A 19,425-nucleotide genomic window follows, 5' to 3' on the forward strand; every position below is an offset into this window, starting at 1 on the left:
CTCAAGCCTTGCTTAGACAGGCTTTTATTGTTTTCCTGGGGTCTTACATCAGAGAAAGATTTATTATCTATTACATAGAACATTCTTGTCTACATTTTAGGTACAATCAAGGAAACAAAAACAATATGCAGAGAGGAATGGTGATGAGCTGATTAGCTCTGTCCTTGGGAGAACTCATACAGGCTTTGGAAAGTACCTTGAAGATAGACAATACACATTTGTTGTTTTAGACCAGGGTGATGGAGTTTTAGCAAGAACAAGCCATAACAATCTGTATGCATTTCCTGGGCCTGATTCCCACGGAAAAACTGTTTGAAGGTCTGGCTCCTGCCCGCCACTTTGCTTCTGTAGGTTTTTCATACAGAGCTGAGTCACATTTGCCAGACCAAATCAAACCGGTCCCCTACAATATACCTAACATAATAAAGGCTATAAATGACAAACTCACTGCCAGCATCATACTCAATGAGCAAAAACTTCAAGACAGGGTTTTCTGCTTTCATCTCTCTTGTTCAACATAGTACTGGAAGTCCTAGCCATAGCGATAAGATAAGAAGCAATAAAATGCATCCAAATTGGAAAGGAAGAAGTAAAACTGTCTTTATTTGCATATGACAGGATACTGTATATAGATAGCCCTAAAGATTCCACCAAGAAACTACTAGAACTGATAGATGAATTCAGTAAAGTAGCAGGAAACAAAATTAATATACAAAAATCAGTTGATTTTTACATGCCAATAATGAATTATCAGAAAGGTAAATTAAGAAAATAATCCTAATAGCAATTGCTTCAAAAAAATAAAATACCTAGGAATAAATTTAGCCAAGAATATAAAGAACATGTAATGGGAAAATTATAAGACAATGAAGAAAGACATTGAATAAGATACAAATAAGTGGAAACATTGTACCATGTTTATGGATAGAAAGAATTGACATCATTAAAATGTCCATACTGTCTAAAGCATTGTAGAGATTCAACACAATTCCTATCAAGGTACCAATGTAGTATTTCACAGAACTAGAACAAATATTTCAAATGCTTATATGGAATCACAAAAGGCCCTGTGTAGCACCAGAGATCCTGAGAATGAAGAACAGATTTGGAGGAATCACACTACCTAATATTAATCTGTACTAGAGGGCCATAATAATCAAAGCAGCATTGTACTGGCATAAAAACAGACACACAGATCAATGGAACAGAATATAGAGCTCAGAAGTACACTCACACCTTTCCAGACAATTAATATTTGACAGAGGAGGCAAAAACATACACAAGCTAAAGACAGTTTATTCAATAAATGATGTTGGGAAAATTGGACAGATAAATGAAGAAAAATAAAATTATACCACCTTCTTGTGCCACACACAAGAATAAATTCAAAATGAATTAAATACTTAAATGTTAGATTTCAAACCATAAAAACCCAAGAGAAAACATAAGCAGTAAAATCTCAGACATTGCTTGTAGCAATAGTTTATCTGATATGTCTCCTTGAGCAAGGGAAACAAAAAATAAATAAACAAATGGGACTACATCAAACTAAAAAGTTTTTTCAAAGTAAAGGAAATCATCAACAAAATGAAGTAACAATGCACTGAATGGCAGAAAATATTTGACAATATATCTAATAAGGTATTAATATACAAAACTCATACAGAACTTATAAAACTCAACACCAAAAAAAATCCAATTAAAAATAGGCAAAGGACCTGAATGGACACTTCTCCAAGGAGGACATACAGATGACCAGTAGACATATGAAAAGATGCTCATGCCATGTCACTAATCATCAGAAAAATGCAAATTAAAACCACAACGAGATATTACCTCACCCCGGTCAGAATGGCTATCATCAAGAAATCAACAAACAACATGTGCTGGTGAGGATGTAGAAAAAGGGAAACTCTTCTCCACTGTTGGTAAGAATGCAGATTAGTGCAGCCACTGTGGAAAGCAGTATGCAGTTACTGCAAAAATTTAAAAATGGAACTGCCTTATGACCCAGTGATTCCACTTCTGGGATTTTGCCCAAAGAAACTCAAAACACTTATTTAAAAGAATATATGTACCCCTGCATTCACTGCAGCATTATTTACAATAGCCAAGATTTGGAAGCAGCCTAAGTATCCCTCAGTAGATGACTGTATAAAACAGCTATGGTACATTCTACTCAGTTATAAATAAGAAGGAAATTCTACCCTTTGTGATAGCATGGATGGACCTGGAGATTAGGCTAAGTAGAATATGTCAGTCAAAGAAAGACAAATACCATCTGATTTCATTCATATGTGGAATCTAATGAACAACCTGAACTAACAAGCAAAAGAGAGACAGACTCATAGATACATGGCAGGCTGATAGTTGGGGGCTGACAGCTCAGGGGTGAGGGTTGTGGGGTAGAAGGATCAAGCAGAGAAGAAAAAATGTCACAGAAATAGACAATATTGTGGTGACTGCAGGAAAGAGTGGCAGTGGAGGTATATGAGAGTATAGAAGGCATAAATGGCAATGGAAAATATACAATGAAAATGAACTATTAACAAAGTTAGTCAATAAAATTTTTAAAAAATCAAAAATTAGAAAGCTGCTTAGTACCAAGTAGTAGAAATCACATTACAATACAGGACACCACATACAATGGCACTGGGAATGTTGACAAGTACAGTCATTCTTGTGTGCAATCTGGCAGTACTTTGATTAAATGCACACACATCCTTTGGCCCAACAATTCCACTCCTGGGTTTATATCACATATAAAGAATCACACATGTTGATAAGAGAAAATATGTCAAGGATATTTCATTGAGTTATTTATAATAATGGTGAGTTCAAGGTACTTTAGCTGTCTATCACCTCAAATAGAGATAAGTAAAATATATTGAATGCATATTATGGAATATTAAGCATTTTAGAAGCTACAAACTATAAATGAACAAAACAATATGAGTAGATCTAAAATCAGAATACTGAATGAAAAGTAATAGAAAACATTGCAAGCATCATTGTTGGTGATGTTACAACGTGAATTAAGGAGTACGAAAAACTCAACACTTTCTACCAGAGGGCCTAAATACAATAGTCAAGTGTAGACTTTTAAACTATGTGTTTATATTCATACATTATTGTTTAAATTCATATATGTGAAACATCTATGTTTATATATATCTTAATATATATAATTAAACATTATGCAGCCGATAAAAAGGTAAGTTGTTCATTGTATGTTGATGATCTCCAAACTGAGACAAGTATAACATGTAAGATGTTAAATAAGGCATATAGAATAATACTTATATAATATATATAGGTTTATGTGTATATGTACAATATTTGCTTATAAATATCTGTATATATATATTGAGAAAAAAGAGAAAGAAAAATAAGACACTGGTATCTATAGTTGGCTCTGGGATGGGGATAGAAAAGACAGGAATAGAAGACAGACTTATCTTTCACTATATGCCCTTCTGCCATTTTCAAATCATATTCTGTTTTCATGTATGTCTTAATCAAATAATCAAAATGATTACTAAAATAAAACAAAATTAAAATATGTATATATGCTGAGACAAAATCCTGCCATCATTTACCTACCTATCTTTCCTTCCAGGCTGCAATAAGATGTCAGTTGTATTCATCTTTGTGTCTCCTAAAACACTTCCTGCTACATAATAGGTAGTCGCTGAGTATTGAAAAAAGGAAAGAAAAAAAAGGCAAAAGAAAGAAGGAAATTAAAATGAGGTGGGTGAGAAACAGATGGTTATTAATTCCCTCTTCCCATACATCTCTGGTGATGGGGTAAAGTATCGATGTGACTATGAAAGCAGACTGACAGTTTGAAGGCTATTTCAATAGCCCAGATTCTGAGATGCCTAACTTGGGTATTGCCAAAGAGCCAAAGGCTGTTGCCAAGCTCTTTTCTTTGACACTTGCTTGAGGCTGTTTTATTCACCATCATAAAGTCTGTATGTACTCTAAGACAGAGGGGATATAGACAGTTGACCAGGTGCCATTAGAAGCAACACTAGACCAAATGATACTTGAGTCTACCATGTTTTTTTCTTCCTCTTTTTTTGGCCAAAACTTGAGTTGTTCTGATTACCTTCCAGGCATAAGGCAGGTAAACTGGGTAGACGAAGGATCACCAGGTGCCCAACATTCATGCAGTCTAACACTGGCCTCTCCCATCTGTCCCTCTAGAGGTCCCCAGCCTGTTCTTAATAGATTCCAGCCTTTAAGCATCCATTTGACCTCCTGCTCCTCCAAGTCTCTCTCTTTCCATTTCTTAGCCCACAGGTTCATCTTTACTTTGTACTTGCTCTCCAAGGCTTCACTGTTTTGAGTACCTTTTATGTGTTAAATATTGGACTCTGTTGTTGGGCTCCAGTGAATGTTGCTAAAACACAAAAGGTTAAGCAGAGAGCAACTGTATTGATTAAACGTCCATTTTCTTACCTTTTGTTTTTGTAAGAGCCCTTGATGTTGTCTCTGATTGACAGCCCCACCTGCACATCTGTGGCCCCAGATTCCCCTTGGTAATGTCACTGAGAACTACAGAGGACCTCACCCCTTCCATAAAAGCCACAGATTCTTCATGCGTAGCTTTTAAAAAAAAAAGGCTGAAGAAATGTACCTTTTCTCTTTTTATTTCTCCATTCCTTAGACATATTTTAGTCCAAAAGTCTCTATTGAATGGAAAAAAGTAAAATAGGGGGAAAAGGAGAAAGCTTTCAGCACTGAACCCTCCCTTTCATTCTAATTTCTCCAGGTAGCAAGCCTTTGAATATGCTGTCAGGAAGGTGACAACCTTGTTACTTAGCTCTTCTTTTCTTGCTTCTCATAGTGTAAATGACCTAAGGAATCCTTCTGGCAAGAGTAACAAAATTACACCCATTAATGAGCTCCACTGAGAAACATGATATGATGGTGGCTTTGCATTGTTGTTGGTTCATGGTAATGACTGTGTCAGCTGGCTTTGACTCTTCCCTAAAAATGTAATATTGCAAATAATAGGACATAATATTGCCATTAGAGAAGAAGATAAGCCTTTCAAGTACAGAAGCCAAATGTCCAGTTACTAATATGTACCCAATAATAAGTGAGGTCAAACAACTCCCAAAATTCATCTTCTTCACCTAAAAGCTCCATTTAGCCCTGGCTGGTGTTGCTCAGTGGATTGAGCACAGGCCTGCGAACCAAACAACCATGGTTCGATTCTGAGTCAGGGCACATCCCTGGGTTGCAGGCCAGTTCCCAGCAGGGGATGCATGAGAGGCAACTATACATTAATACTTCTCTCCCTCTCTCCTTCCTTTCCCCTCTAAAGATAAATAAATAAAATATTTTTAAAAATAAAAATAAAAGCTCCATTTACACAACCAAGTGAAGCCTATTCATAAGAGGGTCATCAGGATGATCAGAAATGTTGAGTGGACTGGTAAGAGTAAGCAATGGTGAAGAGCTCTGTTTTAGCAACTTGAACCTCCACGTGCCTCCTTCATGGGACTTCACCTCACCTCTGCTAGTCCAGGTTAGACATTTGCAGGAAGCAAGTCCAACTTGGATGAGATTCTGCATTAGAGTCACTAGGATTTTAACTAGATGGAAGCCATAGGACAACAAAATAAGGTACAGGCTGGAATGCCTTCTTCTCTTTAACTACTCACTGATCAAAACCCAGGCCTTCAATATAAACTAAATCAAAATCCCAGGAATGTGATGGATCCATTTTTTTATCAGCTTGCAAGAGCCAACAACTAAATTTTCAGGAATTTTGCGAGCCAGTTGCTAATCATAACTATTAATAAAAATTATATAAACTTATAATTAAATGTTATATTAAAACAAAGATAATAAATATTCAGAGCTCATCACTTTGTAATTATCACACATTATCTATGCTCTTTTCTATTATCTATGCTCTTGTGGTTATTTATATCTATTGATTCTGTATGGTTGAAATACTATTTAAGAGTACACTGTTGTGCATCTATTCTATTTCCATGTTCTGTGATATCACATTGGTAGCTAGAAATCACTCTCATGGGAGTAATTACACCACAGAAAGTATAATTTGTGGCAGAAAATACTACAAATCAGGGCTTGATTTATTGTTCTGTTGATTTTCTAGACCATGACTTGGTAATTATGATTCAATGGACAAATCCAGACCTTAGCTTATTTTTTTATTGCTCACAAGCTAAAAGTAGCTTTAATGTTTTTAAAGGGTTATAGAAGAAGTAGGAACAGGAGGGGGAAAGAAAAAGAGGAGGAGGGAGGTGGGAGAGAAGAAGATTGAAGAAGAAAAAAGAAGAAAGAAGAAACAGAGATCCCACCCTGGCTGGTATGGCTCAGTGGACTGAGTGCAAGCCTACAAAGCAAGGGGTCGATGGTTCAATTCCCCATCACAGCACATGCCTGGGTTGTGGGCCAAGTCCTCAGTAGGGGAGCATGAGAGGCAACCACACATTGATATTTCTTTCCCTTTCTTTCTTCTATCCTTCCCCTCTAAAAATAAATAATCTTTTTTTTTTTTTTTAAGAATCAGCGATCCCCTTTCCTCTCAAGGACCAGGAGTAAATGCTTTGGCTTTGTGGGTTATAAGGTCTCTGTTAGAACTGCTCAACTCAGCACTTGTAGCACAATGGCAGTTGCTGGATGTGGTTATGCTTCAGGAAAATTTTATTTACAAAAGTAGGTGGTGAGATTTTACTCATGGACCACAATTTGCCAATTCCTGACCTAAAGTTAGGGAAGCATTCTGAGAATTAATTGACTATATGAAATTGACAATAAAAAGTATTGTATATTTTATTGTGATTTGTAAATTTGTGCTATATATCCTTTATATCAGTAAAATTTAAAATAGGAAATACCACATATACACATAGACTTTTATTAACAAGCTGGCTATTAAATATTTACAAATATACCACTGCTCAAAACTCACTTCTTTCACAAAATCTGTAATCCATCCTGCTCCCTTTCTTCTCAATAAACCTTTGCTGAATGCTTACCACATGCCAAACACAAGGGATGAAAGAAAGAAACATGAGGTCCATGTTCTCCAAGAGCTCACAATCCAGTGTGAGAGGCCAGGAGGCAACAGGTAAATGGCACAGAATATGGCAACAGGTACAGAAACACAAACCAATCAAGTGCTATGGGACAGAGAGAATGAAGAAACCAACATTCACTGCTCCAAGTGATTCTATAGAGAGAATCTGGCATAACTTACACAGCAAGCTCACGAAGTATGTGTTAGTGCCTCCATGTTGTGTATGGGCAAACTGAGATGCAGAGGTTTAATTAATAAGCCCAAGGTCATAAAGCTGATAAGGGCAGATGTAAGATTCAAAATCAGAGCTGGTTTGATACTGAAGTCCTTGCTCTTTCACTCTACTCCCAATTATTCTCTTGTTTATAAAAAAATAAGGTAATCATATTCATACTCTAATTTATTGCAAAATGTCTCTCCTATATTCTTTTCTTAATAGGTTCCCTCTCTCTAGTATGTCTGCCATATGAGTTTATTATTTCCCCCAAAGTCAAAAAGGAAATGTTAATTAAAAGTTCTAAAAGAACATGTGTCAATGTAGCTCTGAAGTGGTAACAGTAGGGAGTTGAACTATACCAAATTAAAAAGCACTGGCATTAATTAACATTAACATGTGCAGGTGTTTTCTCTTTATGGTGACAGTGAACTCTTTGAGAACAGGAATCAACCATTTTTCTACAGTGTCTGAGAGGGGCTGATCATGCAGGAGAAGCTGTGTCAAAGCAGCTGAGTGACAGGGGAGACTGTAGTAGAACTACGGAGTCATTGCATCATCCATGAGTCTTCCAGCAGGACAACCTTTATCTCTACAGGGACAGGGAAACCCCAAAAGCTTAAACTGCCTGAATCCCGATTTTAGCTCCAGCAGGAGCTGTCTGATGCAAAGTTGATACGTTTATGAGTTCACAAAGAGCTAAAGAAGATCAACATTTCTTAAATGCATAGAGAAGAGTTTCACAATCTCCCTTGGAGATGTCTTCTAGAAGGGAAGTTCTTAAATTTTGATGTGAATCGGTCACCTAGGGAGCCTGTTAAAAGTATCTTTTCACAGTCCATCCATATAGATGGTCTGATTTAGTAGGTCTCCAACCAGAACTACACACCCCTAGTTAAGAATCTTCTAGAGTTTCTCCAATTTTTATGGTGAATAATTTTTTCCATTGTGCCTAACCAATTGATGTGTTGCAGAGCCACAGACTTTTTAATCTGCAATTCTGAAATCCAACAGCTCTGAAATTTAAGTCTTTATGTAACTCACCTAGCAGCAAAACCTGTAGGGGGCAAAACCTGATCTGAACACTCTAGAGATATTTTTAAATCTCTATTTATCTAACTTGGGATGGACATGCATACATTTTGCAGCAATGACGACTGGGTGGCACTCCAGACCCTATGGGGGTGTCACAAAATATAAAATGCATGTTCCATTTTTCTTTTCTCAAATCATAAACATTTAGCATATGAAATATATTGGGTCCAAACATTTCAGGTAGACAACAACAACTATGAACCTAAATAAAACCCCTTACGTGAAAGAATCCTTTCCTCAAGGATGGGGATTTAAGGGAATTAAGGGAACAAAATTTACCAACATTTATCCTTTGAGCTGCCTCAGTTTTCCCAAGGTGCTTTATCTTCAGAAAGCAAGAGGCAGAAATACAAGAAGTCACAGTTAGAAAAAGCTTCCTGGCCACCTATTCTGGCCACCTATTTCTGGAAGTCCTGTCATCTCCAGGACAGCATTCCTACACCCTATAGCCCTAGTTCAGGTAAGACCAACTTTTCATCCTTTTTGATGCTCAGCACATTTATCTCATAAAAACAATCAAGACCACATCATAAGCCCAGGGATATTTTAAAATTTTCCATTACTCTAAGACCCTATTATCCAGTCCTTTTCCCCAGGGCAGAGCATTTAAGAGTACCAGGAAAATGGATGGATAATGGAGTTGGGTTTCAGGGACTGAAGTATAATCAAGCTAGCAGCATTCTCAGAAAAAAAATAAAGCAGGAAGGGCATGAGAGTCAAACCAAGAGAAGATGCCTAGATAGCAGGTGTGGATTAAATGCAAACTAATTAACACGACCTTCAAGGTCCTGCATTAACTTGTCTGTACATCCCTCTCCAATTTTCTGTCCTTTCCTATCTTCACCCAATAGTTCTCTATTCATTTCACTGGAAAAACCTGATTTTTCTCTCTCCTTTTATACATGCTGTTATTTCTGTGTGGAATACTATTTACACTTCGTTTCCCCTTCATCTTGAGTCCTCTATACATGGTTTCTACCTACCCCCCTCAGTCAGAGTTATCTGCCTTCCACTGCCCTTGTCTCTACCAGAGGCAATATGCACTGCATTTTAATTGTCTGATAATGTGTCATCACATCCCACTAGCCTGTGCCTACCATTAAGCTGAGAACTGCATCTGTGTTCCACTGTCATGTTCCCACTGTCTGGCACAAGGCCTGGAAGTGATTCAGGGCTCAACAAATGTGGATAAATGAATGAGTGAATGAATGAATAGGGGGCAAGGAACAAGGCAGGAAAGTGTGTGTGGTCGAGGGCTGTTTCTGGGACCAGAACTGGCACATGGGAGCCCTCTTTGCTAAATGGGCTTTGAATGGTAAGTGGTAGGTTCACTAAACATAAAGAGGTAAGGCTGAGGAGAGACTCAGATTCTGTCCCTCTTCTTTGTTCTTTGTTCATTCCTCTTGTCCTTCAGAGCCCTCAACAAAATTTTAATTATATACTTTTGTCTTTATTTTCTGCTTCTTAATAGACAGTATGTTCTATAAAAGCTGAGACCACATATTTGCTGTTCTTTGCTTTATACTCAGCCTCTAGAGTTATGCCTGGAACGCTTATACATAGTAAATATTTGTTGAAAAACTACTGATCAATTGAATGAAAGAGTAAATCTGTGATGTTTAGCCTCTCAGGTTATAGTGATCTGTGTTTTGAGTTCTCCTGGTCTACACCAAAGAGGCAGTATCCCATGCTTCCTCATGAGTAAACAGGAAATTATGAATTGAGAGGATGGCATGAAATCTTATTACACAGAATTTTATCAATCTGTCACAAAGGAACCTAGCCACTTATCCCAGATAACTTCTGAGAAAATACTAAACTTTACCAAACCCTAAAAAATTCACTCACAAAATTTTACTGTATTCTAGTTGCTCTGAAAAAAATATTCCCCCTTCTCTCTGCTCCTCCTGCTCCTACCCCTGTTCCATCTTTCATCCCACATAGTCCCAAGAGAGACTTCCAGAAGAGAAAACCAGATACTAATGTCTTCATAAACTTTTCTGCAATCATAAAAAGCTTTTTGGCAAAGGGTAGGAGAAAAAGGGAAGTGATGTTCTCTGAACCCAATTTAAAAGAAAATTAGATGTTCTTCCACCTGGAAAATCAAAGCACTTCAAGGAAATGTCTTTCCTTAGCAAGGATTTGTCTCAGGAAATAAAGAATTGGTGGACAGAACAGCAACATATTTGTATGATGATCACTTAGGTCCTAGTAAAAGTGGGATGGTAAAACAATTTCCCCTAAAAACAAAGAACTAATTCATATTCCACTCTTTCAATTCTCTAGACTCTAAATTCTCACTTTTCCCAATTAAAAATAAACATGTGAACAACCAAAAGATGTTTTTAGACAAAGAACTCCCCAGAGGCTAATGCATATAATTCCAGAAACAATGTGGGGTGAAACAAGATTTTCAACATAATTATAGGAAATATGGGCTCAGATATAACACATGATTGAGAAGGATGTGACAAGACTTCTCTGAATAACCCATATGCCTATCACATATATTTTGCCAATTTTCTACCTCTACAAAATGAGAATTCTAAGATGCATGTCACTGACATTTTATAAGAACTAAAAAATAAAAAATAAACTGTAGTAAATATAAACAATAAAAGCCACTTTAAATTTAGGTTTAGATAGTTTTGTAGTTCATGCATTTGATTGAAACTGCAAGTGACTTCAGAGCATTAAGCCTCTAGATTTACTCATAAACAAGTAGAATATCAGATGTTAAATCTGTGCATTCCCCAAGTTCACCTCATAATTTTCTTAACTCTACAGACCATCATAACAAAAATAAACCATTTTGTACATGCTCATGGTTGATAAAAACTGAAGACTATATTTGGATTAAAAGAGTCATCTCAACATGAGAAAATTTGGGGGCTGATTAATCAATAATTTATTACTTGACAACATTTCCAATAACCAGACAGTCACAATCTCAAAGAAGAAAAGAACAGAAAAAAATCTAGGGAATACAAAGATGCAGGAAGAATGTGATAGAAGAGAAAAGGGAAAGGGAAGTAAAATACAATCTAGAAAGATTTCAAGATTGTCTTTTTTTTAGGGGGGGAGCACACAGAAAGAAAGAGCTAGACCTCAGCAATATTAAAAAGTCTAATAACAAGCTCTTATTTCTATCTATAGTAGATTCTTCCAGAACTATGAAGAAGACAAAAGAATCTACACACAAATTATAATGCCAATTATTCAGAGTGACAAATTTTGTAGATATGTATGCACTTTTATTAATAAATATTACATGGCCAAAATGACCTGCTGGGGGGAATTTGAAACAATGGTCTATTTCAATGAGGCTTAGTTTAAATACTCGAAACAAGAGCAGACTTCATTCCAACTGAGTATCCCCCTCATCTTTGACTGCTTAGTCAGCCAAGCAAAGACATGTTTGGCAGAGCAGGGCTTGTATATAAGTCCTAGCTACTCTCTTTATTATCGCTGTGACTTTTGGCAAGATACCCAACTTCTCTGGTCCTGAACTTCTACAGTTGTAAAATGGGGGTAACAATAACACCTCACAGTATTGCTATGAACAGTAAATATAGCAATACAATAGTCCCAAAATGCCAGAATGTGACAAATATTCTATAGTCTGCAGCAAAATGGAGAATGATGTATGAATTTTGGTAAAGCTATTTATTCAACATGCCTATCCTTTCTTTATTTGGATATTATACTTGTTCTACTTTCTTGGTGTTAAAATTGTATTTCTCTTATTAAATTAAAGAGCTGGCAAATGTTTTAAAATTGTATTTCTGTTATTAAATTAAATAGCTGGCATTACTGTTTGGGTATTGTTCCATTTTGTTATTTTCCTGTTGGCAAAATAAACAGCTGGCAATTCAATGTTACTTCTGCAAATTATTTCTGAACTGTTACTGATCTTTGAAACCCAGAAGTCAGAGTACCACTACCATAATAGGTGGATGGCCAAGGTCCCTGCATAGATCTAAGCTATGGTCACCCAAAGCATCAGTTGTGGCTGGAAACAAGAAGAAACCAACAGAAAGTAGCTTATTTGCTTGAAGAACTAATGAAATTTACAGAGAAAAAATTACTGAAAGATAAGAAATAGTCCATCAGGCTGGTCAGTAATGGTTAGTGGTTGGAGTCAGAAGATGATTCCAAGGCCAGCATGTTTTCTATCCCTTGAATTTATCTTTTACTCAATAACACCTGTGTGGGTTAATTTTTTGTGTCAACTTGACTGGGCACAGGGATGTCCAGAGAGCTGATAAAGCATTGTTTCTGGATGTGTCTGTAATAGTGTCTCAAAAAGAGATTAGCATGTGAGTCTAAAGATTGAGTAAAGGTCAGCCTCTCATTGGATGCAGGCAGGCAACACTTGATCTGTTGAGAGCCCTAAAAGAACAAAAAGGTGTAGCAAGGGTGAAGTTACTCTTTGCTTGACTTGGGACATTCATCTTCTCCTACCCTCAGACATCTGCGCTCCTGGTTCTCAGGCCTTTGGGTTTGGACTAGAACCACACTATTGGCTTTCCTGGTCCTCTGGCTTACAGATAGCATATCATGGAACTTCTCAGCCTCCATAACTGCATGAGCCAATATCTCATACTAAATCTCTATCTGTCTGTCTGTCTATCTATCTATCTATCTATCCATCCAACCATCCATCCATCTCATTCTGTTTCTCTGTAGAATCCTAATTTAAGGCCTCACCAGGACTTTCAAGAAGGTTATAGCTAAATTAAAAAGCACTGTTTTCACTAAACTTTGTAAGCCATTCAAGTAGGGGCAAGTTGGTACTGCTTTGGGACTTAAGGAATGGAGTTTGACACTAAACAGGGTGAGGGTTTCTTCCCACGTGGGTGGTCTGACCACGGAGATATCAGACAGCAAGGCCACTATGCTTAGGTAGTATCAGTGGTAAGCAGCAACACTGGTGACTTTGGGAACACAATGAGACTGGGCCTTCAATATAAGCTCCTTTGATGGCAGGCAGCAGGAGCCCTGGCAACAGGGAGACACCTTCACAAGTTTTCTTTCCAGGCCATAGTCCTCACCAAAACAAACCCAACCTGGAGAGGAGGAAAATGACTGTTGAGGACATTGGAGAGAACCCAGGGAACCTCAGAAATATAAGGAGACCGGGAGACAGTGGCAGCAAGGAATAGAGGTTAAAGAAGAGAGAGGTAGATCAGTACCTGAAACATATCCTTTGTTACTGTGGGGTGCCTTGGGGGAAGCCAGGCTTACTCCAACGGCACCAGCTGCATGACTGTGGCCAAGTCCCTGAACATTTCAGAGCCCTGATTTCCTCGCCTGGAAAATAGGATAAAAACAGATACTAATAACTAGTTCACAAAATTATTTTTAAGAACTAAACAGGATGGCATATTTCAAAGTCTTCTTTAGTACTAAAATGCTATATAAATATTAGTTTTAATGTATAACAGTAGACTATTATGTGACATTCAGGGCTGGGACCCTCTGAGGATTTAACCTGTGGTACATCCCTTCCAGAAATCATGGCTGAAAGCATGTCTTCAAAGACAAAGAATGAGGAGGGAATGATCTAACCTGATTATAAAGCAGGAGGGAGGAGAGAACCCACCCAGTTATACCCAGAGGAACAATAAGCCATCAGTGCAGGGTGGAATTGTGAAGGAAGGGAAGAAATATGCTACACACATTGCAGTTATATAAATATCATTTATGCCCTATAAAATCTACAAGAGAGAGATTATCACTTCTGTTTTACAAATGAGACACAGAGAGGTTAAATGGCATACCCAAGACAACATAGCAAATAGAAGACAACAAGGCCAACAGTTTTAACCCAGATGTTTCTGGAGCTAAAATCAGATAGCATTTCACTTCATTTCTTTTCCTCTCCTCTCCTTCTCCCCCTCCCCCATCCTTCCTTCCTTCCTTCCTTCCTTCCTTCCTTCCTTCCTTCCTTCCTTCCTTCCTTCCTTCCTTCCTTCCTTCCCTCTTATTTCATTATACAATGTACCCACAATCACAGCAATCATGTCCCAAATGACAAGTCACAGAGCATGTTGCACCAAGCCTTACGCTTCTATACTTTGCAAAACCAATCCCAATCTTTCCACACACCCAGTAGCCAGCTTTGGCTCCCTAGAACAGGCTCCTCCAGATATGCTTCTATTTGCACACTTTCTAAAAATGTTCTTTTGGATGGTAAATCATTTTATTTGTCTGCGTGTATCCTGAAAGCACTAAAGCAATATTATTCAGACAAAAAAATAAATCCCTTCACTATGTGTAAACATAACGCATGTAGCCTACACGGGAAAAACTTAAATTCAAAGCACATGAGCCCAGTGAGAATGAAGCAGGCAGTGAGTGAGGATGGGAACCCTGTGTAAGAAAACCCACGGGCTTGCGGCTTTCTGCTCTGGAGCGCCGTCATGCCAACGGGATGATGGGGGGCCACGCTGCTGGTAAGGAGACAGTGCACCACATTCGGCTCTTTGTGAAGTGGTGTGTTCAGGGAAGAACATATGGTAGTAATAGGAAAGATGCAATTCCCCTTGGCTACTTTTCAAGCTTCACTATTTGGATAATTTGGGGCCTTTTTTTTTTTTTTTTAACATTGAGAAGTTCTCCCAGGACTGGACTGATTATAAGATGAGGGTATGTCTTAAACTCTGCCAAAGGGAAAACTTGGCTGAAGTCAATGTTTTATTTTTTAAGTTGTGTGCACTTTTGCTGGGGACAGATCTGTTTCCTCCCCATCAACCCTCTCTTTTTCAGAAAATAAACTCAGATGCTGCCTTGAAAGAGTTTAAATCTTCCCTTCACAGAATGAAGAGGCTTCCATGTGCTTCTCAAATAAAACCCCCAGTGCTCATTGTCAATATGCCAAGTCAAATGTCGAAGGCAATCTCATTTCTGCAACCTACAGTGCCCTGAATTGATGGGGCAACTTTCTTCCAATTAGTTAAAACCCTAAGCATTTCATTTATTATCTGCAGTTCATTAAATTGTCTCAATGCTGTGGTCCCTGTGTTCATGTGTAAGGACAAATAGTAACCAAAATGAAGAACCTACGACAACTCTTTTTTTTAATCAAAGCCAGAAAGGCTTTTGAGCAGAAGCAAAACTAAAATATGACTTAAATGAAACAAACACTCCCCACAAAAAGAGGTTTTGGGTGCATGAAGGAGGGATGATAGAGGCTAGGGAAGAGGGTCAGGTATGAATGACTTGCCATCTCAGGCAGGTTACTGGTCACCAAATCTTTAAACCACATCTGTAAAATTGGAAAATACCTCTCTGCTAAGGTTGATGCATAAACGAAATGACGATTGTGAAAGTTCCTGGCTCTATTCCAGGCACCAAGTAATGCTCTATGATTGCAGGTTTCATTACTGTTTTTTATAATCCGTCTCACAGGGTTAATGTGAAGATTGAATGAGCTCATTGCAGATGGACTGGATTGCCATTTATATGTAGGATGTTATAAGAAGAAAAAAGAAAATATAAGAAGAAAGGAATTTAAAGAATGAGGGCCCACCCTGGAGAGCCCTCCAGGGTCCAGCTCTGGGTACTGCCCAGATCTTTGTGACAGATTCAAATTGCTGGCAGTCTCTTCAAAGAGAGAAAGACACCAGACCTATGCCTTTATATTTAGCCTTATCAGAGAACTCAAGGGAAATCACTGAAATGAATGGCAAATCATAGACTGTACCACTTACTAATTTAACAAACATTTATTGAATATTTAATGTGCCAGACGCTGTTCTAGATGCTCTGAATCCAGCAGTGAACCAATAATGAGGTTTCCACCCAAGTTGAACTTATATTTTAGTGAGGAATAACAGATGAAATATGCAAATGAGTGTAATAAATACTATAATAGGTGATGAAGAAAAACAAATTAGAAAAGAGATGGAAGCATTGGGTTTATGATTTTTAAGTAAGGTGATCAGAGAAGCTCCTACAGAAATTATAAACATCTGGAAGGAATTGAGCCACAAGGACATTAGAAATAGATCCAGGAAGAGCCTGAAAAGACCCTAAAGCAAGAGAATGGCTGCTAAGTTCAAGGAATAGCAAGGTACCCAGCATGGCTGGAGTAGAGGAATGAGAGAAAAGACTAAGAAGACCTAAGGTCAACCAGGAAGCCAGATCATGGGTGATTCTATAGGTCATCATAAAGAGTTTCGCCTTCACTTGGTAAGGAATGGGAAATCACAGGAGGGTTTTGTGAAGAGGGTTGAGATTATCTGAGTTACGCTGTAACAGGATCACTCTGGTTGCTATATTTAAGAGGACAACACTAGTGGAAGCAAAAAGACGTGTTCAAAGTCCACTACCAGTTGCCATTGATAGGAAAGCTAAGCACTTAGGAATGATTTCTTTGCCCAGCATTACAATGGAGTCTGTGGAGGAATTAGTGAAAACCTGCCTAGGATACAATTCTCTACATTGATTTCATCACCTAAAAATATCATTCAAAAACTGTTGGGGAGAGGGAAAGAACTTCTGCACAAAAGCCTGTCATTTAATAACTGTCCCTGAGATATCATATCTTTGGTATCTGCAAGTAGGCAAACTATTTAACCTATCAGATCTTTTGAAATAGATATACCTTTGTAAGAGTAGAAATTTACCCTCAACTTTTTGCTGCCCAGCACTGTATAATATTTTTCATACCTTAAAGCATTGTAACTTAAAAGGGAAGAAAAAAACAAATCCCCACCAGTGATGGGCAATCTGCTTTGTTTCCCAATGACTCAGTTCTGAAATGTAAAAACAGAGACTGAAGGAGCCAAATCTACCCTGTGGAAATAAAGCTTGGGCTGCCTGAATCCTGGAACTATTCTACAAGACAGGAGGGATACAGGGTGAAAGGAATCCTAGTTTACAGAAAGAGAGTCTCAGAGATGGGATGGCTTTCCAGTTTGAAAGGCGCCAGAAACAATAAAAATGCAGATACATTAAGGAACTAATTTCACCATCCTTAGAAAGAAACTTGGGAGCACAGAACAGTCACAGTTGGGAAGTTGTTTAGGCAGACAAGTGCCCAGGAAAGAGAAAGATTCAATTAACAAAGATTTCTTTGTATAGAAAACCAAGGAAGTTTTGCCAATCCGGAGCATGGGGGCTGCTTTGAGGGCAGTCCAACCTGAACCCAATGGTAGCACTGGAGAAACTAGAAGAGGCTTCAAGGAGAGCTCTCTCTTGTGCCTGAGGTTGTACCATGCCAACAGAGGACTGTGAAGTTAAATAGAGCTGACAGTTGAAGGCTGGTATTTTTGTTGGCACCTCAACAAAAATTGAACACCTCAATTCCCTGTCCATACCCAGAATTCCTTTATCTGGTCACAAAAGCATTTTTAGACTGCCAATGACTGACAATAGCAGGTTCAATGATTTTCTTTCTTTGGAAGAAAGATATCAATAAAAACGATGCAGAAGATTCAGTGACCTGAGGGCAATGATGGCTAACTTATAAAATCTTTGATGTAGTTAGAGGTGATGGGGGGAAGATATCAGCAATGGAAAGCGACAAGTAATATACAGAAAAGTAAAAAGAAAAGATATATAGTTCAGCTCTATGGGTTGGGAACCTAGATCTGCCATTCATTAGTTTTGTGAACTGAGATAAATCTCCAAACCAATTTCTTCTACTATAGAATGCTAATAATATAACTTAACGGAGGATAGTAATTACGACTCATAGAATACATAGATCGTGCTCAATCAATCTCTGGTTTCTTCTTTCACCGTAGTGCAAATACATACAGTGATTTGATCATAATACAATAAAAGATTAAAGTTACAAAATACAAATGACTATGTAATCTGATTAATCACCATAGCTGGTTTTATCAGCAATAACTTCACCTTGGGTTTCCTATTAATTCATCTTTAAATGAACCACAAAATCTCTCACATTCATTACTTCAAAAAAACATTTATTGAATTTGAACTACAGGCCATGTATCACATGAAATGCTATGGGAGATGGAAAGAACAATGTTGTTTCTGGCTTCTCCATTTTATAAGCCCACAGCCTATAAGCATATAAACAAATCACTGCACTGTAATAATCATTACCATAGAAGAATATACTGTGAAAGTTCAGGAGAAGAAATGAATAATTCTCCCTAGGGAAAACCACTAGTAGCCAATATTTATTGAGCACTTACTATGTACCAAACCATATTTTAAGTACTTTTCATGTGCCAACTCATTGGAACCATCTCAACAATACTATGCAAGAGTTACTATGATTACTATTTTACATATTGGGCAACTGAGGCAAAGGTAAATCAAATCTCTTATCCAAGCTCACAACTAATATGAGAGAGCCAGGATTTTCATCTAAGCATTCTGGCCCCAGAACCCACACTTAGAACACTACATTACACTGAAGATGGTGAGAGACACTTTATGATACTAGAACCAGGACTTGTAGGGTAAACGGTTTGCAAGCCATAAAAGAGGGTCATGAGATTCAGTGGAGGGAACAGCATGCTCCAGGGTATGGAAGCACAGTGTCTAAAGATAACTGAGCAGTGTGTATAGCCAAAATGGGGGATAGACCAAAACTGACAGAAGCCAAGGTTGACAGAGCTGCCTTTTAAACTAGCCTCACTAATATTCTCTCCCACCTACTTTATTAAACTTGAGTTCCTTTAAGTGGCCCTACCTGTGTTTCCAAAGCCAACTCTCTGCCTTCCTCTTTGGCCCTAATTCCATAGCTAACATTTTATTGATTCATCAGAACAAATATCCTATAAGGAATAATCATGGAACTACTCATCTTGGACAAACAAGCTGCTTCGAAACACCAACTGTTTGATGTTACTTGGATGACCACCCAGTCTTGATTCAGGCATTTGGCCTTATGTGTAACAAGGTCACATTTTTGCCATATCAGAAGAGGAAACATTACAATTTATTCATTATCTCAATGTAAAACCATTACCCAATTTTTCCCATGCTTTATGTGGGGTAGAAGTAAGAAGCAAATAAGAGATGTTCAGCTTAATACATTTTGGAAACTCTGGATTCTAGAAAA

The sequence above is a fragment of the Artibeus jamaicensis genome, unplaced genomic scaffold (genome assembly GCF_021234435.1).
Source record: "Artibeus jamaicensis isolate MK-2021 breed Jamaican fruit bat unplaced genomic scaffold, CSHL_Jam_final scaffold_1964, whole genome shotgun sequence".
Lineage (NCBI taxonomy): Eukaryota > Metazoa > Chordata > Mammalia > Chiroptera > Phyllostomidae > Artibeus > Artibeus jamaicensis.